Source organism: Lactuca serriola, chromosome 5, assembly GCF_051521515.1.
Source record: "Lactuca serriola cultivar US96UC23 chromosome 5, Lser_US96UC23_V15, whole genome shotgun sequence".
Taxonomy (NCBI): Eukaryota; Viridiplantae; Streptophyta; class Magnoliopsida; order Asterales; family Asteraceae; genus Lactuca; species Lactuca serriola.
In genome coordinates this window covers 56,675,679-56,685,603 of record NC_136412.1, presented here as the reverse complement: position 1 = coordinate 56,685,603, position 9,925 = coordinate 56,675,679, and positions in this window count along the sequence as shown.

Below are 9,925 nucleotides of genomic sequence, written 5' to 3'. Positions count from 1 at the left end.
CTCGCAGCTTCGCCTCAACTTCCCGGTTTTCGTCTGCTACTTCATTTTAAGCCCATTTTTCATCATGTTAATGCGGGATTTTAACCCAAAACTTTATTTTAACCTATAAGGCCCCATATTTATTAATTAATCACGTTTTTGGGGATAAACCTCATCCAAGAAGAGTAGGTGAAGTACAAAAGGTGGAGTGTTGACTTTCCTTTAGATTGTGACACAAGCAACCACCCACACCCACTCCATGACCAGCCACACTCCTTTCACCATACCTAGGTCATGTCAATGTACTTTCTCATCATTTCCAGCCATTTCCCACGTTCTTAGAGCTGGAACATCCACCCTCTCTCCTCACACTTCATTCATTCTCTCATTTTCCACCAAGAATCACACTCCAAACTCTCTCATCTTTCTCTCTCAATTTCGAGAACTTCAAGGCATACTCCAAGGATTTTCTCCTTCATTTGGTAAGTATCATCATCTTTCTTATGATTATTACACATCCTTCTACTCAAAATCATAGAAATCTCACACAAACATCGTCACCTTCATGTCAGGTTCTCGATTCTTCAAGACATCTTTCAAGTGTTCTTGAGTTGAACACTTCTCTTCTTCAACATCCATCCACTAAGAACACATAAGGTGAGTTCATACCCCATATCTTTCCACATTTTCATAAGTTTTAAGGGGTGGAATACAAGTTAAAACAACAAGAACACAACTAAACTCTTCCAACAGATTTCATCAGAAAAGTTGGACTCCATTCACGGACTGTTTTGGACAACTTAAACATTTTAGTTTTCAAAAATATACTAGGTGCAAATAGTTCAAGTTCTTATATTTAAAATGACTACTTTCTCATATCCATACGATTTTTCTATAATTTATGGTGATTTTTACAAAACTGCCTATCATTTCAAGAACGAATCTGGACCAGTCTGTGATTATGGACTTTTTCACATAAGTTGAAGGTCATTAAAAATCATAATAAAATTTATAAACAAACTAGACTCATTTTTCAAACTCTCAGAGTTTACGGATTCTGATTTGACCTTTGATAATTTTTCTATAAATTTTCTAAGAATAGCAATAGAAAATGTTGACAAACGAAAAATGCTATCAATTTCATTCCACCTTGTAACTTGTTGAGCAAGGTGTATATCATTATGTGATCATATATATTATTACATTATATGTCATTTTGTTTGGGTAATTAGACATACATCAGTAGTCAATTGGATCTTTACATTCTTAAGAATGGTAATTAGTTTATTGTTATAAACAAAGTTTATGTCCATTGCATACAAATATTTGATAAACTATGGAAGTATAGTTTACGTTGCTTATACATTATAAACGATTATAATAAACTATAATCAATATAGTTTATGTTTCATTACATTTCAAACTCTTTACCAAAGGTTCCCCGTTCACGTAAATCTGTTAATGAATCAATTTGTGAGACACTTGCTTCGTGTTACATCCATGTAACAAAGTCAAAAGTGTAACATCCCCAAAATCTCGGCCAGAAAAGACCGGTTTCATTTATGCTTTTTAAACATTTTCAGAGTAAATCCTTTTGATTTTTAAAAAAGATGTGAAATTTGTTCCCAAAAACAAAACTTGATAAAATAAAATTTATCAAAGCATTTCATCAAGAGATGCGTTTTCATTATATAATCAAAACTCAGGATGTCATGTTCCGATACAGACCATAAAGCATAAACGTTAACATTACAAGTCATTCAACAAATATATACATATACAGACTTGTAAACAAAACAACTCGATGATTCATCCATCTTATACCCTTGCGCTACTTCCTGTAATACAAATAAACTGAGTGGGTCAGGCTTGGGGGCCTGCTGAGCATATAGGGTTTTTAACCCACAATAAAGAATTATATTTAATTTCAACAATCAACAATAACCCGATTACCCATTCCCGTTATCCTCACTTTACGTCCCTAAAAAAAACATCTATTATAAGGAACTTAATTTAGGATTTTCATCGGGACGGACATTAATGCAGAGGGGCTTCCTCAACAATAAGTGTCCTAAAGGCAACCATGTGGGGGATAGAGTACACCGATGAACACATCGTTCACAACACCTACAGGTTATGAGCCTGCTAGCGTTCCACAGGACTATCTAGAATAGTCCGTGGTCGTCATCCATACTCCGCTGAATGACTAGAATAACACCAACAACGAGGCCTCTCATCAATTTATTTCATTGCACACCAACTGTCTACCCATGTTCTACCCAACATATTAGTAGATAAAAGTATACATGTTTTATACATAATTTTTAAAAGAAAAACTGTATAGCATGCTCTTTCAATACTCATCCAAAGAGCAAGTAATACATAAACACATAACAAGAAATTTCAAGGAGAGTCATATAAGTCTATGTGTTAGAAGGTAATAATAATACCCTCACATAACCCGTATTCTTAAATACATTCAACGATTACTTGTATAATATCGTGTATTGAAAGGGACTATACACTCACTTGATCAGAAGATGATCGGACAACACTACGACTTCCAGAAGTAGTATTCTTCGGTTGATCTGGAAGATCTTCACAAAAACCGGGCTCCTCGCGGGCAGGGCTTCGGCTCGGAAATCTCACTTCTCGGGATCCTCGGGGCTTCGGAACTTGCTTCGGGGCTCGGGAATGATACCGGGGTTTCGGGATATGATTGGCACGCAAAACGATGCAAAACTTAGAGAGAGAGAGGAAGAAAAATCGCAAGGAAAATGGCTGATCTCGAGTTCTATTTATAGGTTGTTGGGTCTGGGATTACATTGGGCGTAATTTGGTTACGCTGGGCGTACTTCGACGTCACTGCATGCGTCATTTGGTGGCACTCAAGTATTGGTCAGACAACTTGCACCCCTCTGAGTACGTTGGGCATACTCAAATTACGCTCGACGTAATTTGACTCGTCAAACTTCTAAATTGCGTAACTTTCACATACGGGCTCCGTTTTTGACGTTCTTTATATCCACGCGTAGGTCAGACCATACTCTACAACTTTCATTGAGACTCCGTCGACTAGTTTTGACTTTATTTTTAGTAGGCCGGGACAGAAAAACTTCGTTAGAAATTCATTACTGCTTCTTATGACGTCCGTTTTCGTCTCTCTTTCTGTCGTTGCACTACCATTGACGAGATCTTCGATTCTCATTTAGAAAGTTTCGGCTAAAACTCGCTCGATTTCAATTCGAACTTTTGGGCTGTCTACTGCTAAGCTGAAACTTCGAAAAATCATAACTTCCTCATACGAAGTCAGATTTAGGCATTCTTTTTATGCATGCTCTCGGTTCAACATTATCTATGTCTTTCGTGTTGATCACTAAGGCTAAATAACACTCCTTCGTAAATTCACTATTTACGTCATGCTGTGCCACATCGGTTTTGTCGCGAAACTTCGACAGATCATAACTTCTTCGTTATAACTCGGATTTCAGCATTCATTATATATTCGGAAACCTCGTTTCAACTACTACAACATTATCCATAGATATCGACTTTATCTAACATTTTATTTTGACGCTTATTTTTATTCTTAATTAAATTAAGACACACAATTAAGCACAAAACACATAATACTCAAATAATACATTCTTATTATTTCAACTGGGTTACAAAGGTTAACCTAGACTATTACATTGCTAAAAATGACAAGCCCAGAAACACGGGCGTTACAATTCTCCCCACTAAGGATGATTCCGTCCCCGGAATCACACATCAGCAAACAAATGCGGATAACGACTCATCATGTCACTCTCCGTCTCCCAGGTGAGATTTGGCCCATTCGCATGTTTCCATCGGACAAGCACTAACTCAACCATCTTACGTCGCAACTTCTTAGTCTTTCGGTCAACGATTGCTTCTAGTTCTTCAATCAACCTTTTGTTCTCATCGATTCTTAACTCCGAAAGTGGAATCATGTCGGGAACTTCTCCCGTGAACTTCCTCAAATAACACACATGAAAAGTGTTATGAATTCCATTCAGCTCTTCAGGTAATTCAAGCTTGTAAGCTTGGTTCCCAATCCTCTGAAGAACTTTAAACGGTCCAATAAACCTTGGACTTAATTTTCCTCTGAAGAACTTTAAACGGTCCAATAAACGGTCCAATAAACCTTGTGAGACACTTGCTTCGTGTTACATCCATGTAGCAAAGTCAAAAGTGTAACATCCCCAAAATCTCGGCCAGAAAAGACCGGTTTCATTTATGCTTTTTAAACATTTTCAGAGTAAATTCTTTTGATTTTTAAAAAAGATGTGAAATTTGTTCCCAAAAACAAAACTTGATAAAATAAAATTTATCAAAGCATTTCATCAAGAGATGCGTTTTCATTATATAATCAAAACTCAGGATGTCATGTTCCGATACAGACCATAAAGCATAAACGTTAACATTACAAGTCATTCAACAAATATATACATATACAGACTTGTAAACGAAACAACTCGATGATTCATCCATCTTATGCCCTTGCGCTACTTCCTGTAATACAAATAAACTGAGTGCGTCAGGCTTGGGGGCCTGGTGAGCATATAGGGTTTTTAACCCACAATAAATAATTATATTTAATTTCAACAATCAACAATAACCCGATTACCCATTCCCGTTATCCTCACTTTACGTCCCTAAAAACATCTATTATAAGGAACTTAATTTAGGATTTTCATCGGGACGGACATTAATGCAGAGGGGCTTCCTCAACAATAAGTATCCTAAAGGAAACCATGTGGGGGATAGAGTACACCGATGAACACATCGTTCACAACACCTACAGGTTATGAGCCTGCTAGCGTTCCACAGGACTGTCTAGAATAGTCCGTGGTCGTCATCCATACTCCGCTGAATGACTAGAATAACACCAACAACGAGGCCTCTCATCAATTTATTTCATTGCACACCACCTGTCTACCCATGTTCTACCCAACATATTAGTAGATAAAAGTATACATGTTTTATACATAATTTTTAAAAGAAAAACTGTATAGCATGCTCTTTCAATACTCATCCAAAGAGCAAGTAATACATAAACACATAACAAGAAATTTCAAGGAGAGTCATATAAGTCTATGTGTTAGAAGGTAATAATAATACCCTCACATAACCCGTATTCTTAAATACATTCAACGATTACTTGTATAATATCGTGTATTGAAAGGGACTATACACTCACTTGATCAGAAGATGATCGGACAACACTACGACTTCCAGAAGTAGTATTCTTCGGTTGATCTGGAAGATCTTCACAAAAACCGGGCTCCTCGCGGGCAGGGCTTCGGCTCGGAAATCTCACTTCTCGGGATCCTCAGGGCTTCGGAACTTGCTTCGGGGCTCGGGAATGATACTGGGGCTTCGGGATATGACTGGCACGCAAAACGATGCAAAACTTAGAGAGAGAGAGAGAGGAAGAAAAATCGCAAGGAAAATGGCTGATCTCGAGTTCTATTTATAGGCTGTTGGGTCTGGGATTACATTGGGAGTAATTTGGTTACGCTGGGCGTACTTCGACGTCACTGCATGCGTCATTTGGTGGCACTCAAGTATTGGTCAGACAACTTGCACCCCTCTGAGTACGTTGGGCGTACTCAAATTACGCTCGGCGTAATTTGACTCGTCAAACTTCTAAATTGCGTAACTTTCACATACGGGCTCCGTTTTTGACGTTCTTTATATCCACGCGTAGGTCAGACCATACTCTACAACTTTCATTGAGACTCCGTCGGCTAGTTTTGACTTTATTTTTAGTAGGCCGGGACAGAAAAACTTCGTTAGAAATTCGTTACTGCTTCTTATGACGTCCGTTTTCGTCTCTCTTTCTGTCGTTGCACTACCATTGACGAGATCTTCGATTCTCATTTAGAAAGTTTCGGCTAAAACTTGCTCGATTTCAATTCGAACTTTTGGGCTGTCTACTGCTAAGCTGAAACTTCGAAAAATCATAACTTCCTCATACGAAGTCAGATTTAGGCATTCTTTTTATGCATGCTCTCGGTTCAACATTATCTATGTCTTTCGTGTTGATCACTAAGGCTAAATAACACTCCTTCGTAAATTCACTATTTACGTCATGCTGTGCCACATCGGTTTTGTCGCGAAACTTCGACAGATCATAACTTCTTCGTTATAACTCGGATTTCAGCATTCATTATATATTCGGAAACCTCGTTTCAACTACTACAACATTATCCATAGATATCGACTTTATCTAACATTTTATTTTGACGCTTATTTTTATTCTTAATTAAATTAAGACACACAATTAAGCACAAAACACATAATACTCAAATAATACATTCTTATTATTTCAACTGGGTTACAAAGGTTAACCTAGACTATTACATTGCTAAAAATGACAAGCCCAGAAACACGGGCGTTACAATTCTCCCCACTAAGGATGATTCCGTCCCCGGAATCACACATCAGCAAACAAATGCGGATAGCGACTCATCATGTCACTCTCCGTCTCCCAGGTGAGATTTGGCCCATTCGCATGTTTCCATCGGACAAGCACTAACTCAACCATCTTACGTCGCAACTTCTTAGTCTTTCGGTCAACGATTGCTTCTATTTCTTCAATCAACCTTTTGTTCTCATTGATTCTTAACTCCGAAAGTGGAATCATGTCGGGAACTTCTCCCGTGAACTTCCTCAAATAACACACATGAAAAGTGTTATGAATTCCATTCAGCTCTTTAGGTAATTCAAGCTTGTAAGCTTGGTTCCCAATCCTCTGAAGAACTTTAAATGGTCCAATAAACCTTGGACTTAATTTTCCTATTTTACCAAATCTTATAAGTATCTTCCACGGCGAGACTTTAAGCAAAAATGAATCTCCAACTTCAAAAGTCATCGGTCTACGCTTGTTGTCAGCATAGCTCTTCTGACGATCCTGAGAAGCTAACATTCTTTCCCAAATTATTTTCAACTTTTTCAGCAGTTTGATGGACTATCTCCGGCCCCATAAACTGCTTTTCCCCAGCCTCAAGCCAACAAGACAGCATACGACACTTTTTTCCGTACAAAGCTTGATAAGGGGCCCTCTTAATGCTCGAGTGGAAACTATTATTGTAGGAAAATTCTACCAAAGGTAAATGTCCATCCCAATTACCTTGGAATTCTAGGGTACCTGCTCTTAGCATATCTTCAAGTGTTTGTATCGTCCGTTCGCTCTGACCATCAGTCTGCGGATTGTAAGCTGTACTTAAACACAACTTGGTACCCAATTCCTCTTGTAGACTTTTCCAAAATCATGAGGTGAAACGACTGTCACGATCTGACACAATCGTTAACGGAACACCGTGAAGCCTCACAATTTCCTTCACGTAAGAATTCGCAAGCTTTTCCATAGACCATTTCTCATTGGCTGCTATGAAATGCGCACTCTTAGTGAATCGATCAACGACCAACCAAATCATGCCGTGACCACTTTTTGTTCTGGGCAGTTTAGTGACAAAATCCATAGCAATGTCTTCCCATTTACCTATAGGTACAGGTAAATGTTCTAAACTCCCATATGGTTTTTGATGTTATGTCTTGACTCTCGCACAAGTCACACACTCGGCCACAAACTTTGCAACATTAAGCTTCATCGTCGGCCACTAGTAGTAGGTTTTCAGCTCCCTGTACATGTTCTTATGAGCTTCTTCCATCAGAAGATCTCTGACTCCTCCTGCCTTAGGTATCCAAATCCGATCTTGGAACACCTTTAGTCCATGACTGTTTATACCGAACACCAACGTCTTGCCCAAACGTTCCTCATTTCGGTCATTCTTCTCAGAAGCTTCCTATTGAGCTTTCTTAATACTTTCCACAATAGTCGAGACAACTTCTATTCTCAACGCTCTTGGCCTTCTCTTTTCAAGATTGACTTTCCGATTGAGAGCATCAACAACAACATTAGCCTTACCGGGGTGGTAAAGTATCTCACAGTCGTAGTCTTTAAGTAATTCTAGCCAGCGTCGTTGCCTCATATTCAATTCCTTCTGACTAAAGAGATATTGGAGACTCTTATGATCAGTGAAAAGTTTGCACTTCGTGCCATAGAGTTAATGCCTCCATATTTTTAGAGCGAAAACTACCGCTGCCAATTCCAAATCATGAGTCGGGTAGTTCTTTTCATGCTCTTTTAGCTGTCAAGATGCATACGCGATCACCTTATCTCTTTGGGTCAAAACATAACCCAATCCAACTCCAGACGCATCGCTATAAACAGCGAAGTCTTCAACTCCATCGGGTAGAGAAAGAATCGGTGCCTCGCATAACTTCTTCTTTAGCTTCTAGAATGCTTCTTTATGCTTATCACTCCAAGCATAAGTAGCTCCTTTGTGGGTCAAAGCTGTCAATGGACTAGCGATCGAAGAAAAGCCTTGGATAAACCTTCGGTAATATCCGGCTAATCCCAAAAAGCTTCGGATCTCCGTGGGACTTTTTGCTTGTTCCCACTTCATTACAGCTTCAATCTTTGCTGGATCAACCATTATACCTTCTTGGTTAACCATGTGACCCAAGAATTGGACTTCTTGAATCCAAAAATCACATTTGGAGAACTTAGCGTACAAATTCTCCTTCATCAAGACTTTCAACACTTCTTGCAAGTGTCTGCCATGCTCCTCTTGGCTTTTCGAGTAAATTAGAATGTCATCTATGAACACTATCACAGATTTATCAAGGAACGGATTACAAACACTGTTCATTAAATCCATGAATGCTGCTGGAGCATTGGTTAGTACAAACGACATAACCAAAAACTCGTAGTGTCCATATCGTGTTCTGAATGCAGTCTTCTCTATATCCTGCTCTCTTACTTTTAGCTGATGATATCCTGACCTCAGGCCGATCTTTGAAAAATAACTTGAACCTTGTAGTTGATCGAACAGGTCATCAATCCTTGGCAACGGATATCTATTCTTTATTGTTGCCTTGTTCAGCTCTCTGTAGTCGATGCACATTCTCATACTTCCATCTTTCTTCTTCATGAATAACACCGGAGCTCCCCAGGGCGATTAACTAGGTCTAATGAAACCTTTGTCCAATAACTCCTGAAGTTGCATCATCAGCTCCTTCATCTCCGTCGGTGCTAATAGATAAGGTGCTTTTGCTATAGGCGTCATTCCGGGCAACAAGTCGATACAAAATTCTACTTGCCGATCAGGCGGTAATCCAGGAAAATCTTCGGGAAATACTTCCGGATAATCACATAGGATAGGAATATTCTGCATCACCTTCTTTTCCTTCTTTGCATCAATCACAAATGCCAAATATGATGTACATCCTTTGGCCAAACACTTTCTGGCTTTCAATAGAGTAATGATCCCAGAACTTACTCTGTGTTTGTCCCCATACACCATAAACGAATCTTTCCCTGGCGGGTTTACTTTGACTATCTTCTTTCTGCACAATATCTCAGCGTCATTGGCACTAAGCCAACCCATTCCCAACACGATGTCGAAACCATTAAGTTCTATAGGCAATAATTCCGCATGGAACTTATTCCCATTCAAGTCAATTAAGATGTTTTTCATATGATGGCCAACAGGTACAAACTTTCCACTAGCAACTTCGACTAATAAAGCATTATCTAGTCTATTGACAGGCAAAGCTAGTTTTCTACCAAATTCATGCGAAATAAAGGAGTAGTTGGCTCCATAATCAAATAAAATTTGGGCAGGAAATTTGTTAACGAGAAAGGTACCTGAAGCGACATCAGCTTCATCTTTAGCAGCTTCCAGTGTCATCTGGAATGCTCTCGCCTTTGGCTTTGGTGGGATGTTGGGTTTTGCTGCCTCCTTCTTCTTTGGACAATCTCTCGAGATGTGCCCTTCCTCACCACAACCATAACAAACTTTCTTGGTGAGGGTGCAGTCATTGGCATAATGCCCTGGCTTTCCACATTTGA